The 16003-nt window shown below is 41.2% G+C and overlaps 1 long non-coding RNA gene and 1 pseudogene across 5 annotated transcripts in view; one reads left to right on the forward strand and one right to left on the reverse strand.

The window, feature by feature from the left end:
• Positions 1-1653, reverse strand: part of LOC147349956 (uncharacterized) — a 32423-nt gene extending 30770 nt beyond the window's left edge. For 3 of the 5 annotated variants that reach the window (XR_015150618.1, XR_015150617.1, XR_015150615.1), the window contains exon 1: positions 1490-1635. This is a non-coding gene — a long non-coding RNA (uncharacterized LOC147349956). Of the gene's footprint in view, positions 1-1489 lie in introns of all 5 variants that reach the window. The other 2 variants (XR_015150619.1, XR_015150616.1) reach the window with 2 other exon arrangements.
• Positions 1-16003, forward strand: part of LOC147349945 (ankyrin repeat domain-containing protein 26-like) — a 510210-nt pseudogene that overhangs the window by 266939 nt on the left and 227268 nt on the right.

The raw sequence follows: 16003 nt of genomic DNA on the forward strand, positions 1-16003 counted from the left end.
AGTTCCAGTGGTAACACACCTCCAATCCCATCTTCAAAGCCATTCTTCACACTGTCACCAATGCACAACTTCACTAAAGACTTATTAGGTCTGTATTACAGGTATAAAGACAAGTCTTGACTATAATGGAGATTACAGTCTATTACAAGAGGGTTTTTTTAAACAAAAATGTATATATTTAAGGTGATGTTTTAGTATATGTACACATTGTGGGATGCTTACCACAATCAAACTATGTAACATATCCATCACCTCCCATAGTTACTGTGTGTGTGTGCATGTGTGTGCATTTGTGCACTTCTGTGTGTGTGATTACCCTTGAGATCTACTCTTCTAGCAAATTTCAAGTATATAATATATTATTATTAACTATAGTCACCATGATCCCTGGGCAGGAAGATCCCCTGAAGAAGTAAATGGCAACCCACTCCAGTATTCTTGCCTGGAGAATTCCATGGACAGACGAACCTGGTGGGCTACAGTCCATGGGGTTGCAAGAGTGGGACACAACTTAGCAACTAAACTACCACCACCATCACCACATAGTCACCATGCTGTATATAAGGTCTCCAGAACTTATTCCTTTTATAACTGAAGGTTTGTACCATTTGATCAATATCTCCACACTTTCCTACTCCCTAACTTTGGCTAACCACTACTCTATTCAGGGAAGTATTTTTTAAAAGGTCTGTTAGTCATTTTTCAGCTCAAAAACCTTCAGAGACTCGATAATGGCTACAGAATCCTTAGCATGCTAATCTAGGTACACCATGAATTTACCTTTTTGGTTCATCCTCCTTCCTCTCCCTTCATGCACTATCTGTACAGACACACTGAACTTCAGACCAGAGAATGTGGTACAAAACCGGTGCTTCTCTGCTAATGTGGTTTTCTGAATGTGCTCACCTGAATCCTAAACTCAGTAGTACACAGTAGGTGCTCAATAAAACCTTGTCTCAATCAGCGGAATGAATGAACACAATAGTGGAGGTGAGGTGGTTTAAGGATTAAAGCTAGTGGCAAAGAAGGTACAACTCAACATTAGGAACCGAGCACTGGGGTTAGACTCAGGATAATCGGGTTTTTATTTGGTGTTTACAGAGCAGAACACGGTTGAGTTTCTCCACTAACACACAGCTCACCCATTGTACGCTGCAGTATCATCAGAGAAGGAAATAGAGATTACCAGGAAATGATCAGGAAATAGGGTATGGTTAGATTTAAATATGAATTCATCTTATATTCAACTAGGTGGAAACAAAGATAAACTATAAAACAATGCAAACACCTAATGCTTTGATAAGCATAGAAGTAATTATTTGTTGGTTGTTAATTTCATATATATGATGCACCTGGTCATTTAACTGCTAATACAGAGCAGAATGTAATTCCCGGGGTCACTGCCAAGGCTCGTGAGAAGCCCAGGAGGACCTGAGAGAAGAGCTCTTAAAAGTCTCCATCTTTTTCATGCAGTGATCACTGCTCTCACCTCTTTAAGTCTTTCTCTTCGAGTCTTTCTCCTCAAGCCTCTAGTGCTGGTGTTGCCATAGCTGTTTCTGTGACTCCGTCTAGCCCCCACCCCTTCCAGTAGGCCAATCACTACCTGTAAATCTTTTCACTGGCATCCGGGGTCTCTTAGGCAACAATGTGTGGTCTCTTGATTGGCCGGGAGATCCTAGAGGGCTGGCTCCAAAATTGGGCACACGGACAAAATGGAAAAGTGGGAGGGCCCAGAGGGTGGGAAAGGCTGCCATCTCTCAGTAGAATGTTAGGACGAATATGCAGCCAATCCTGAAACAAACAGCATTAAATGCGCCCATTCAAGCCGTAAGTATGTTCCAAATCAGGCCAACCTACTGAGCATGCCCAGTTATATCGTTCTGGTCAATCCAGGGTTCTGAAACGTAAACTCCATTTCTCCGGGTTTTTAGAGTGGCCAACAGGTAAAAGAAGGTTGCAGGAAAAACAATTCTGGAGAGGTTCAATGAAACAATAGCACCTGCACACAGGAAGTGAAAGAACGTGGGAAAATTGCTCAACACACAAACTCAGCAATGCTTCAACATGAATTGTAATTTATTGGATTAAAGAATTCAGGCCGACTAACAGATACACCAGGGAACCAGCAGATGGCATGCCTGAATAAGGATAACTCCAACTTTGGGAAATTTTACCATCTGATCTAATATAATTAATGAAATTTATGAAGCATCTACCATGTACTGAGAGGCAGTGTGAGAATGAAAGAATTTTAAAAAATCTAATGAGGAGGATTTGAAAATGCAATGTAGAAATAACTACTGGGATAGAACTATAAACTAATGCTGGAGAAAAACAACATTTCAGAAGGGACATCTGGGAAGTGTAAAACCGTTCTTATGGGCAGCAGCTAACCAAATTAAAAAAAGAAGACTTTTCTCATTATCTCACATTCTCTAAAATACATAAAAATGTATTCTCTTCCAAGGTAAATAAATGTAAACCCTATATTTATATTGTTTCATTGTTTTGAAATAGGCAGCATTTGTATATCTCCCATTTAAAAAGAAAATGAAAAGTAAAGCTCATAGAGGTTGCTGCTTTCTTTGGAGTTGACAAAGGATCAGTAAGTGGCCAAATTGAAATGATAACTTAACGTTGTCTGAATTCCAGCCCAGTGGTTTTCAGTATGGTTGTGTGTTTTATGATCAGGTTGTTCGTAAAATGAATAAACAAAGACTTTTGCAGGGGTGGAGGCCTGGGGGAGGTAAGTAGATTCGATACTAAATTACCATGTATTACCAGTTAACATGGATGGTTTCAAAATGGGTTCATCCAGAAAGAAACCAGTTTTAACAATTCCCTGGGAGAGTGTTGGGTCTCGGTGAAGTTCCTGAGCTACCAGGGAAGCCCTTAAGGCTTTCTATTGGTGGTTATAACATTGAATGAAAGAAAGATGGGATTAAAGAGAGCCGGACACTTTATCCCTGTTAGATCTGAATATTTTTATCCCTGAAAATAAGGTCCCTTTCTTGATCCTCTCAACTAGCATCCTCTGGACCTCTCCTTGTTCAGCCCTTCATCAGTGTGACTGCTGATCCCCTAATGAACACCACCATTCACATTGTGTTCACAGTGAGCACATTGGTTCAATGTCCTCGAAAATTTAAGATTACTTTCATTAAAAAATTTTTAAATTCCTTTTAAAAATATTTATTTGGCTGCACTGGATCTTAGTTGCAGCACACAAGATCTTGGATCTTTAGTTGCAGTTTGTGGGATCTAGTTCCCAGTTGTTCTTCAGTCGTTAAGTCGTATTTGACTCTGAAACCCCATTAACTGTAGCACTCCAGGCTTCCCTGTCTTTCACTAGTTCCCAGACCAGGGATTAAATCTAGGTCCTCTGCATTGGGAGGGTAGAATCTTAGTTACTGGACCACCAGGGAAGCCCCTCAACATTATTTTTAAAGGAAACATTTCAACCATAAAGAAAAGTTTACATACTTGCCTAAGAAACACGCTTTTCTCCCTGCAGAGATTTTTAAAAATGTTAACATTTTGCTTCATGTGTGTGATTAACAGTTGAAGCCTCTTTTACATGCTGCCCAGATCTCATTTCCCACCCTGCCTGCCTAGAGGCATCCACTGTCATAAAATTTAGTGTGCTGCCTACTTGTCCACTTTTTATGCTTATTATATATACATGTTTGGCCTTGTAAACAGTGTGACTGTTTTAAAGAGCTATCATAATTTACATACTTTGTAGTTCGCTTCTTTCACTCAGTGGTCTATTTCTGAGATGTGATCATGTTGATACATTCAATGATAATTTCTACATCATCCCCACCTCCCACTAGGAGCCAAGATATGTTCTATGCCTGACAGTTTTCACAAGACCATGTGTAAATTGCATAAAAATGTGAGAGCAGCACATCTCTAGAGGATCTGAAGGTACAAGGGATCTAGAAGTACCCGAAGTAGGTCCATACTGCTTTTCATAAATGCTCTTAGCTGCTTCACTCACCCTCAGTAGAGGCAGTGTTGGCTCCACAAGACACAATGACTTGATAAGAATCAGTCTATGGATCAACCTTACTTTTTAAAAAAAAAAGTATTACTGCATTAGTATTTATTAATGAAGTTGAAAATGTCATTTCAGATCCCTTTTATGATGCAATTCCCATAGCTCATCTTCTGACATTAAACTATATTTATGACTGTCTAAGCTCAGTATTTATTATCATTTAGGGAGCACCTTTAAAACAGATTGTTTCACTGGTGGCTCAAACAGTAAAGAATCTGGCTGCAATGCAGGAGACCTGGGTTCCATCCCTGGGTCGGGAAGATCCCCTGGAGAAGGGAATGGCAACCCACTCCAGTATTCTTGCCTGGAGAAGTCCATGGACAGAGGAGCCTGGTGGGCTACAGTCCATTGGATTGCAAAGAGTTGGACATGACTGAGGGACTAACACTTCCACTTTTCTTTGTATAAAATAGTTGCCTATAATTAAAGATGCCACAGAGATGTGTCCCAAGGGTTTGGACAAACCACAGATTATATAGCTGTTTTTGGTCAGTCTCCTAACATGGGGTGGCAAAGATTCAGACAGAAGATTATATTAAAATACACCATTTTAACCAAGTGTACAGTTGAATAACGTTAAGTACAGTCATACTATGCTACAAGATCAAAGTATTTCTTTAAGTCATGTGTGCTACCATAGAACAAAATGATGCCTGTGAAGTCTAGGTTGAAACGGGAGGGAAAGGAAGGAAAGGAAGGTAGGTAAAATGATAGAGGCAAAGGTAACAGCTTTGGCTTGGAATGAGTGAATCCAGACTCAGCCCTTAAAACGCTGCCTGGCTTTGGCTAAGTCTTTTTAACCTTTCTGGACCGTTCTTTTCTGCGTCTGAATAATGAGAGGTTAGGTTTAGATTATTTCTAAGGAATCTTTAAGTTCTGAAATAGCTTATGTAGAAAAAAATAAAATCACTTATGAAGAAAAAGAGAGAAGAAACATTTCCCAAAGAACAGAAGATGGGGAATGTCACCAATAACCTCAAGCCCCACCTGCTCACTAAAGTGGGTATTGGTAAAGAGGGTATCTGCTCTGCTGCTTCAGCCTGGAGCTCTGCAATATGAAAGTTGACTACCTCTATCTGCACCCAGTACCACTCTCAGCACCCGCCTCATAACCAATTCCAATCCTCCGGTTCCCAGGGGGCACGCTGGTTCTCAAACAAGTTTTGGTTGTCTCTCAGTAATAGCATTCCAGGCTTGAGTGATGAGAGTCGCTGCACTGTCTCAGCAAGGAAGGGAGGGAGAGCTTTGCAAAGGGGACTGAGGGCATTTAAGAAAAGCTTCCAGAGTGCGGAATGACTCTGATGGAGCAGGACAGGGCCAGGCATCAGCCTCGGCGCGAGGTAAAGAGCAACGAAACCTGAAGACGGGTATCCAGAAGCTGGGTTCAAAATAGGAGCACTTGGCCCAGCACGCGCAGTGTGCTTGCACTGTACATGCGTGCGCATGTGCCCCGGCCGTCGCGAAAGCTCACGGTGGCTCCGAGGTGCACACTGGTGGTCCTCACTGGCTCCATTTACCTGAGGGACCTGCGGCCCACCCCGGCGGTGCCGCAGCTCCCCCGGGAGCCCTGCCCTGAGGTGTGAGGTGAGCCCCGGGTCGTGCAGGCCCCTTCCCGTCCGGCTCAGCGGGAAAAGGACTTGGGAGTGGGGACTGAGGAGGTGCCTCCGCAGCTGCCCCCGCCTCCATCTAACCCTGTGTGGAAGAGCCACCAGCAGCCACGGCACCTCCTCCTCAGGGATCGTTATTCTCATCGCCGCCAAAACAAAAGCCTTGGGTGCTGTGCTGTGGAAGGGTGTCCCGGGGCTTTCTCTGGGTGGGTGGTGGGCCGGCGTGGGAGCCCGCGTTTGGGGCTGGGCTGACTGTGCCCGCGGACTAGATTAACCCTTTCAGTCCCGAGCCCGTGCCGAACAACCTGTTTGAGTGTGGCCCGTGCTCCCTGTGCGCACCCTCAGCCCAGCCCTGGGGCTCGGTTGGCCCCACGGGGGCTTGTGGAGCTCCTGGGCCGCTGGGGGCTGTGGGTGGAGCATGCGGCCGCTGGCAGGGAGGACGATGCACTGAGGGCTGGGTGCAGGGGCGCGGGCAGCATCCCAGCATCTGGACTGCTTCCTGTTTCTAGTCCTGAAAGTTGTCCCCTCTCCTTCCTCCCGTCAGTTTTGCAAAGCCTGCATATTCCTCCTTGAGGCTTCCCGCTCTTCCCCCTTGGACGCTCGGTGTGTTTGCCCTGGGGTACCGCAGGGAGGTTCATCCATAGCCTCTGAAATAAGGTGCTGTTAAACATTTCAAGACATTTTAACATCTTCCTAGAGGGCTTTTTCAGAATTAGGTGCCTTCCTCAATAAGAGAATAAGGAGTGGTTTTTTCTTTCTTCAAAGAACAAAAGCATATGCCACTAATTTAGGCAGAGGAGTCAACTTGAAGTTGCAAAATATCTAGGAAGGACAAAAGGTCTGGTTTTGGGCCCAGAATAAATGAAATTTTGAATTTTGGTTCCCTTATGAATGTAGGCAGACAGAGCAGCAGAGCAGACCAGCAGCTATAGAAATAAATGACTGCTCCATAAGGTTGGTCAAACAATATCTTATTTTATAGAAGTAGTTTGGAGAGACCTGTAATGTTTATATACGGGAATTGGGTTACTTGGCAAAGCCAATACCGCAGGAGCAAGGAAACAAACACCTGACAAGGGGGATGTTACCTCCCTCTTGAGCCTTCTTTTAGCCTTTAGTGGTGTGCTGACAGTCAAAGGGATAGATAAATCCATAGTTCTGTTATTAAGAACTATTTACTCCTCAAGATAATGCTTTCCATCCGTCCCTTTTTTTTTTCCCATCTGTACTTTTAAGCAAATCAATACCATCTTTTTCCTCCTTAAGAAGGAAAAAAAAAAAAGTGTTTGTTTGAAGTACCAAACCACAACGTAGAGGTAATAAGATAGGAAAGTGATGTAAAACCGTAAGTGGGCAGGCTTGCAAGGATGGAGCTGAAAATAAAAGATAATTGAGATGCAGTTCTTCTTACAGTGTTGCCTTTTATTTAGTGAAATAACAGGTTCCTCCTCTACCCCCCTCCCCACAAATGCTTTGAAACTGTCAGGAAAATAAGGTAATTAGTTTTCAGGAAGCATTTAACAGGAGGTTTCCTGTGTGCTGTTTTGGATCTGTCAGGAATTCTCTGTTCCTTATTAATTCCTAAATACTCAAGCCTCTCCCAGGGGCTGAGGAATCCAGGCATTTCCTTCATTAGTTTTTCTATATGGAGAAAAGTACCCTCTTCCTTCTTGTGAACCATACAGTAAAAGTGATTGTTTACAACTCTCTCTGTATTTAATATGGATCGCCTATGTTTTGTAAGTCTGGAATTTTAATCTTTATCTTTGCTGAGAACAACTACCTTGTAAGACAGTCTATATGCCCACACCATGTTAATTAAAACATCTTTGCTCCATCAGAGCTCTGGTCCCCGTGTCTTTCTTTTTCTCTATCCGGCTATTTCTTTGGAATGCAGAGGCCCTCTGAATTCACTTTCCTGCCTGGGCTTCTAAGACCCTCTTGAGAAGGCACTGTGCGCCTTCACCGCATCGAGAGGGCGCCTGAGGCCTCCGTGAACTGAGCGAGCCCTGTGCCAGGGGCTTTCTTGGCTTTCTGCGTAAACCAAGGAATATTAGCCTCTTTCTCTCCTTTGGTCCAGTCCATTAAAGGACCTCAACAATTAGTAAAGCCTATCATCTTACCTTCTCTTTCCTCCTCCTCCATTTTTTCTTTTTTCTTTTTCTTATACACTAATATTCCCTGCCTCTACATCTCTCCTAAATCTACCAGTGCTCTATTAATAGAGGAAGAAAGGACTTTAGGTTCTTTGATCCCTTTTTTCATCTTAGGTACTATATTCCTCTGAGCTTTATTTTGTGTTTTGAACATTTAGGTGGATTTTTCTAGAGAGAGCCCCAGCCATGATTGAGATATTTGAAGTAGGGAGGCTTGCTGCTGCTGCCGCCAAGTCGCTTCAGTCGTGTCCGACTCTATGCGACCCCATAAACAGCATCCCACCAGGCTACCCCATCCCTGGGATTCTCCAGGCAAGAACACTGGAGTGGGTTGCCATTTCCTTCTCCAATGCATAAAAGTGAAAAGTGAAAGTGAAGTCGCTCAGTCGTGTCCGACTCTTGGTGATCCCATGGACTGCAGTGCACCAGGCTCCTCCATCCATGGGATTTTCCAGGCAAGAGTACTGGAGTGAGGTGCCATTGCCTTCTCCGGGGAAGATAAATAGTAAAGTGCACATTCTTTTTTTGTATAGCACAGTGTTGTGAGCGTGTCATCATTGGGCAAAGAGAGGGGGTTTTAAACTCACTGTAAGTCCTCTGTTGCCCACTTGGCAGGCAAAACATCTCTCTCCCTGACTTAAATTTCGTATGTGTTAGTAAAACTATGAGATTTCATACTGAAAATTTATTCTGAACATGTTAGTTTGTTGATGTTAGACTGCTGTTGACTTTATTTTCTTCAGGAGACATGTGATAGGAAACAATTCTTACTGCATCTTTACCTTCTTTCACAGGGAAGAGCAGTGTTGGCCTCAAGTGTTTTTTAACCCCTAAATCTCTAGAATTAGAGATGTTTAAAGCTGCAGCTGCCCACAATAAGAGCAGTAGTTCAAATGAAAAGCAAGACTTTGAAATATGTATGAGAGGAATTGTTCAGTATAGACTTGGGAGAAGAAGGGTCACAGTGTCTTGAGGAAAGAGGTGAAGGTTTTTAATAGTGGAATTTCCAGAAGGTTAGGAATGAATGTTTGAAGAGTACCAGCTCCTCTTTGAGTAGAAATTAGTTTTAACTGACTGTTGCATCAGAAATGATGAATCTATCTTTGAGTTACAATTTGTTATGCTGAGAACTAGCAACAGTTTTGGGGGATCCAAGGAATGTGCTGTGAATGAAGTTTAAGAAAAAACAACTAGGCTGCTGCTGCTGCTAAGTCACTTCAGTCATGTCCAACTCTGTGGGATCCCATGGACTGCAGCCTACCAGGCTCCTCCATCCACGGGATTTTCCAGGCAGGGGTACTGGAGTGGGGTGCCATTGCCTTCTCCGAACAACTAGGCTAGTAAGCCTAAAAAAAAATCCTGGTCCCCAAAGTTTATTTCATTAAACTAATTTTACAGTTAAAACATGCAGCCATGCTAAAGGGGAAAAAAAAATCAGGAGCTTGTTATTAGAGTATTTTTTGAATACATTTTAATGGAACAGGGAAACGAAGCTGAAATTTCAACCTGATTTTTTTTTTTTTTTTAAGTCCAGACTCTGGCCATCTTTTAACTTTCCAGTTTTGTTTTTAGTTTTAAAAGATCTTCTGCTTCTGCCTTCTCTAGTATTAAAAGTATGTATAATTTGTAAGATGGACTGGATTTTGATGCCTACTATTCATTTTAGTTTTGAACTTTATTTGTTTTTCCTGTATTTTTTTAAGCCCCATCACTCAGCACACTGGAAGATTAGATTATCTTTTGTAATTAGTAGATGGCTAGACAGAGTTTAAAAATTAGATAAAGTAGCAAAGTGATACCTTGAGATTAGTAAGAATCTAGGCCCTATGAATTAAATATGCTGCTGTTAAGTGGCTTCAGTCGTGTCCAACTCTGTGCGACCCAATAGATGGCAGCCCACCAGGCTCCCCTATCCCTGGGATTCTCCAGGCAAGAACACTGGAGTGGGTTGCTGTTTCCTTCCCCGATGCATGAAAGTGAAAAGTGAAAGTGAAGTCGCTCAGTCGTGTCTGACTGCGACCTCATGGACTGAAGCCTACAAGGCTCCTCTGTTCATGGGATTTTCCAGGCAAGAGTACTGGAGTGGGTTGCCATTGCCTTCTCTGATGAATTAAATACAGAGTGGAGATCAGCCCTGGGATTTCTTTGGAAGGAATGATGCTAAAGCTGAAACTCCAGTACTTTGGCCACCTCATTCGAAGTGTTGACTCATTGGAAAAGACTCATGCTGGGAGGGATTGAGGGCAGAAGGAGAAGGGGACGACAGAGGATGAGATGGCTGGATTGCATCACTGACTCGATGGACATGAGTTTGAATGAACTCTGGGAGTTGGTGATGGACAGGGAGGCCTGGCATGCTGCGATTCATGGGGTCACAAAGAGTCGAACATGACTGAGCCACTGAACTGAACTTACACTTTAGCAAGCAGAAAACAGTATCCTGAGAATGAATTTATTTTTTAACTAAGATATGGAAAACAAAAGGCCAAAACCCACATGAGTTTCAGAAAAAGGAATCTAGCACTTTGAGCAGTGATATGCTCTCAGTGTGTACTTTGCTCTCTTATAAGATGATAATTTCCTTGAAAGAAGAAGCTTCAGAGGTAGTGAATCCTTATAATGAATCCTTATAATGCAGTCTTGGAAAACTGCTGCTGAGTCGTTTCAGTCGTGTCTGACTCTATGCGACCCCATAGACGGCAGCCCACCAGGCTACCCCATCCCTGGGATTCTCCAGGCAAGAACACTGGAGTGGGTTGCCATTTCCTTCTCCAATGCATGAAAGTGAAAAAATAAAGTGAAGCTTCTCAGTATGTCCGACTCCTAGCGACCCCATGGACTGCAGCCCACCAGGCCCCTCCGTCCATGGGATTTTCCAGGCAAGAGTACTGGAGTGGGTTGCCATCGCCTTCTCCATGGAAAATTCTGAAAGAAGACAAAAGAATATCCTCCTGTTCCCATTGTAGCCAGTGTGTTTGAGGCAACCTTTAATTTCTGAATTGGAAACGCAAAATGTTATGTACATGTATAGTGTGTCCAGATAAGTAAATCTAAGCTGAGAAAGATGAAAGGAATCACTTTGTGTACAGAAAGTGTGAACTGGAGTAGAATTGCTAACATCTTTTGTTGCAGGGCCTTTCTGACAAGCCCCCAGGGCCCACTTTTGTCATTGTCTCTTCTGGGATTCTGCCTGCTTTCTTTCCTCTTCACAGTTGCCATCTCCTGCTTTTTCCACCTGAGTTCTTTGGGTCTGGGTTTGTAGCCAGCCTCTGAAGACAGTCTTCCAAGATTGCATCCCCTTTATTGCTGCTCTTCAGAACAAATACTCAACTTATTTTAGGGGCTTTTACTTTTTAACATCAAAAGAGAACTAGTAAATTGGGGAATATCAGATTCCTGATGTTACACATTGATAAAAATTAAACAGAACTGGACATGGAACAACAGACTGGTTCCAAATAGGAAAAGGAGTACGTCAAGGCTGTATATTGTCACCCTGCTTATTTAACTTCTATGCAGAGTATATCATGAGAAATGCTGGGCTGGAAGAAGCACAAGCTGAAATCAAGACTGCCAGGAGAAATATCAATAACCTCAGATATGCAGATGACACCACCCTTATGGCAGAAGGTGAAGAAGAATTAAAGAGCCTCTTGATGAACGTGAAAGAGGAGAGTGAAAAAGTTGGCTTAAAGCTCAACATGCAGAAAACGAAGATCATGGCATCTGGTCCCATCACTTCATGGGAAATTGATGGGGAAACAGTGTCAGACTTTTTTTTGGGGGGGGGCTCCAAAATCACTGCAGATGGTGATTTTATCCATGAAATTAAAAGACGCTTACTCCTTGGAACTAAAGTTGTGACCAACCTAGATAGAATATTAAAAAGCCGAGACATTACTTTGCCAACAAAGGTCTGACTATTCAAGGCTATGGTTTTTCCTGTGGTCATGTATGGATGTGAGAGTCGGGCTGTGAAGAAAGCTGAGCGCCGAAGAATTAATGCTTTTGAACTGGGTGTGGTGTTGGAGAAGACTCTTCAGAGTCCGTTGAACTGCAAGGAGATCCAACCAGTCCATCCTAAAGGAGGTCAGTCCTGGGTGTTCATTGGAAGGACTGATGCTGAAGCTGAAACTCCGATACTTCGGCTACCTCATGCAAAGAATTGACTCATTGGAAAAGACCCTGATTCTGGGAGGGATTGGGGTCAGGAGGAGAAGGGGATGACAGAGGATGAGATGGCTGGATGGCATCACCGACTCAATGGATATGAGTTTGGGTAAACTCTGGGAGTTGGTGATGGACAGGGAGGCCTGGCGTGCTGTGATTTATGGGGTCGCAAAGAGTCAGACATGACTGAGTGACTGAACTGAACTGAACTTTTTATCATCAAAAGAGAACTGGTAAATTGAGGAATATCAGATTCCTGATGTTACACATGGATAAAAATTAAAATGTAGGGTTCAATGTATCTAGTCCTTTTTGTTTTCTGATGAAATAGTCATGAGGTCACTTAATTGGAATTTAGTTTTCCATATATCTTATATTGCTCTGTAAAGAAGTGAATGTTTTTTCTCAGGGTTAGGGCATGAAAAACTGTTGCCAGACCCCTCATTTTTGACTGGTTTTATGTCTGAGACTGTTCCCTCCAGTTAATCTAGCAATTCCCTTTATTCAGCTGAGATTCTGCAGATTCCTATAGTAAAAGATATAATATCAAAAAGAATGCCAAATATCTTATAATCTTTATGTGATCAGTTGCTATATTTTGTCAGTATTTCCTGGTTTCCTCAATCTTCTGTGTCCTCTCTGAAACTTACAGCTTCTTCAAAAGATGGATCTCTTAGGAAAAAGGACTGTTGCTATCCATACTGATGTGATCCTGATTAGAAGCATTTATTTCATTATGTTATTGAAAAGCAATTTAGAATATATATCAAAAGTTGTTTTTGTTAACTGTGCATAATATTTGGTTCAGCTGAGAGGTGATCTGATTTTTTTTCAGTATTCAAAATCAATTTTTGACCCATTCTAAATTTATCATCATTTTTTTTGCTTTTCTTGCTACCTGTAGTAGGGTATTTTTGTGTCCCTTGGGTTGTTATTTAATCAACATCCAGTAAATCATTGATTCAAGTAGTAGTATTGTCAGCACACATTCATAGATTTAGCAGACTTAATTTTCCCATACACAAATAACATGTGACAGACTTTAAAATAACATTGCAGCGTTTATAATACTTTACTACTTTTTTGTTTTGTTTTTGTTTTTTTGACCACACTGTGCAGCTTGTGGGACCTTAATTCCTTGACCAGCAATCAAATTCGAGCTCCCTGACATAGAATTGTGGAGTCCTCATCACTGGATTGCCAGGGAAGTCCCTATAATATTGTATTTTTAAAAAATTCAGGTAGTTTTATTCTGTTCCATGTATGTATATTTTTGACAAAAGTGGGAGACTATATGCTGTTCTGTAAACCATTTAAAATTTTATCGATCACTTATTCTATTGTTACTGTCTTTTCAAGTCAGTATATACAGATCCTGCTCATCATTTTTAGTGAGTGTGTTATGTGTTGGTTGTACCTTAGTTTAACCAATTCCTTATTGGTAGACTTTCAGATTGTCTCTGATTTTTTGTACTAACATTTCAGTTATACATCATGTGTACTCGTGTTTACTTTCTTAGCATAAATTGTAGAATAGATCTGCTGAATCAAATTATATACATTTTAAGGGCTTTTAATGTCCATAGCTATTTTTTTGAAATACCAACTAGTTTGCTTTTCCTCCAGTAGTATTTGAAAATGGAGAATTTCCTGGCGGTCTAGTGGTTAGACACTTCACTACTCTGGCCCGGGTTCAGTCCTTGTTTGGGGAACTAAGATTCTGCAAGCCGTGTGGGACAGCCCCCCAAAAAAAGTATTTCCAAGTGTTGGAATGTTGAATATATTCCTTTTTCTGCACCCTCTCCTATACTGTGTTCTGTTATTCTTACTTTGCTCATCTGATTGGCAAAAATGTTAAATATCATGTTTGTATGTTTTTATTAGTAAAGTTGAATATCTTTTCATAAGTTTGTTGGCCATTTGTAAATTTATGTCCTTTTTCCATTTTTCTATTAAGGTAGTATTCTTTATCTGCTTTTTAAAAAGTTCATTTTATATATTACTTTTGCTAAGCACATAATTATGTGCAAATATCCTGTACTGTTTTAAGTTATTCTATTTTAGGATAGCATTTCTCAAAATATGACTTATAGATCACTTGTAACAGTACCTAGATAATCATTAGAATGCATGTATATCATTCATTTTCCAGAGGTTCAGATTTCTTAGACCCATGGGGTTTCTATGAATCTGCTGCACATTAAAATTAGGGAACCTCTGATTTGGAAGAAATATGAATTCCTTAATATTTTTACTGTTCCTCTTCTTGTCTCATGGCATTCTACTGTTTTTTCTTATTTATCTTAATAATCATAAACTACAGTCTTAATGTATTAAGGTTTTATCCTATCCCAGCCTAACAATAATTCTACAAAAATGTTTTGATATATGGAAATTTGAATGTTAAAGTAGATAAAGGAAAGCACTTTTGTAAGTCTGTGAGAAGCATTGTTTGTAAATGAGGCAAAAGGAATAACTGAGGGAAAAACAAGTAAAATAGAGTAGTCAGAAGTATAAGGGGGTTTCTTATCTAGTTAAAAAAACTCAATATTACTTTGTTTCTTCCTCAAGTTTTGTGTGGTCATCTTCTTTGAACCGTAAATTTGGAACCCATACTGCTTGAAAAATAGTCTAAATTAAAAATTTGAAATTCTCATTGTTATGTACATATTCAGTAGGGAGCAATGTTCCCTTTAATTTTTTTTAAGTTGCAAGCAGATGAACATGCTGCATAAGGAGCAAACTACAAAAATGCAATTTATATGGATGTTTGATACTGTAGCCAAATAAAGTTTCCAGGGCTTATTTGACACATTTAATGATATGCATAATTGTTACCGTGCTGCATGATAATTAAGCTTAAATATACATGACTGTGTTTAATATCACTTTTCCATAGCCAGACATCAGATTTCTGGGCCCAGCTTGAAGGAGGAAAAAATATGGCAGGCCAAGAAGCTTTAATAAATATTTCTGATATAGAGATTTCCATATTAGAGAAATGAGACGTTTGGGGCAGAGGCTGCTTGTAACTTTGGTGTTTCTAATTCCTAAGGTTGTAGACTTTCCTTTTCCCTTCTACTCAAGACCATATGCTTGGGGGAGAAATTGGGAAGATTCAGCCATGGCTTTACTTTCTCCAAATAGTTTTTTTCTGCCCAGTAATGAATGCTTGGGACGCAGAGGTCCCTGTCATTGGTAGTGCGCAAAGGACAGTTTCTTTCTCTGCTTTAGCCAAGCCAGTTCAAGTTCTCTGTCACAGGCCCTAATATCTATTTGAGTTGTCCTGTTAACCTGGGTCTCTGAGAATTTATGCACCGGACTTTCTCATGTTTTCCCAGCCGAGGTTGTGTACTTCAAACAGAAATATTTGACATCTGTGAAGCAAAAATAAAGTAAAAGCAGACTTGACATCATTACAAAACCAAATGGAAGTATGATAGTTTTAGAATATGCTTTTTTCCTACCAATCCTGCCTTCCACTCTACTTACCCTTCCAGCCCCAAAAGAGATGCATATTTTTGTCCCTAGAAAAAAAGTCAATGTGAAAGTTGCATCCAACTCTCTATGACCCCACGGACTGTAGCCTACCAGGCTCCTCTGTCCATGGCATTCTCCAGGCGAGAATACTTGAGTGGGTTGCCATTTCCTCCTCCAGGGAATCTTCCCAACCCAGGGATGGAACCCATGTCTCTAGCATTGCAGGTGGATTCTTTACCGTCTGAGCCACCAGGGAAGCCCCCAGGAAAGGCAGTGTCAAATCCGACTCTGAAACTTGGTAGAAACTCTTAACTGGAAATCATTCATATTCCACGCTGTAACTTTCTAGAGTTGACTCTTCTCTGCAGCCTGACTGTGTGTATTGAAGCATTTGTTGGTCAAACGTGTTCTCTATCTATGTACTAAAATTTTGTACTATCTAAAAGGATGAAGCATTATTGGGAAAATGTCCTGATACTACTTTTAGAATCTTCTGTTTGCCAGTTCAGTATTGGTTGATAGAAGTT

Source organism: Bos grunniens, chromosome 21 (assembly GCF_055505025.1).
Source record: "Bos grunniens cultivar Pamir isolate PY7600 chromosome 21, Bosgru_T2T1.0, whole genome shotgun sequence".
NCBI classification, from domain to species: domain Eukaryota; kingdom Metazoa; phylum Chordata; class Mammalia; order Artiodactyla; family Bovidae; genus Bos; species Bos grunniens.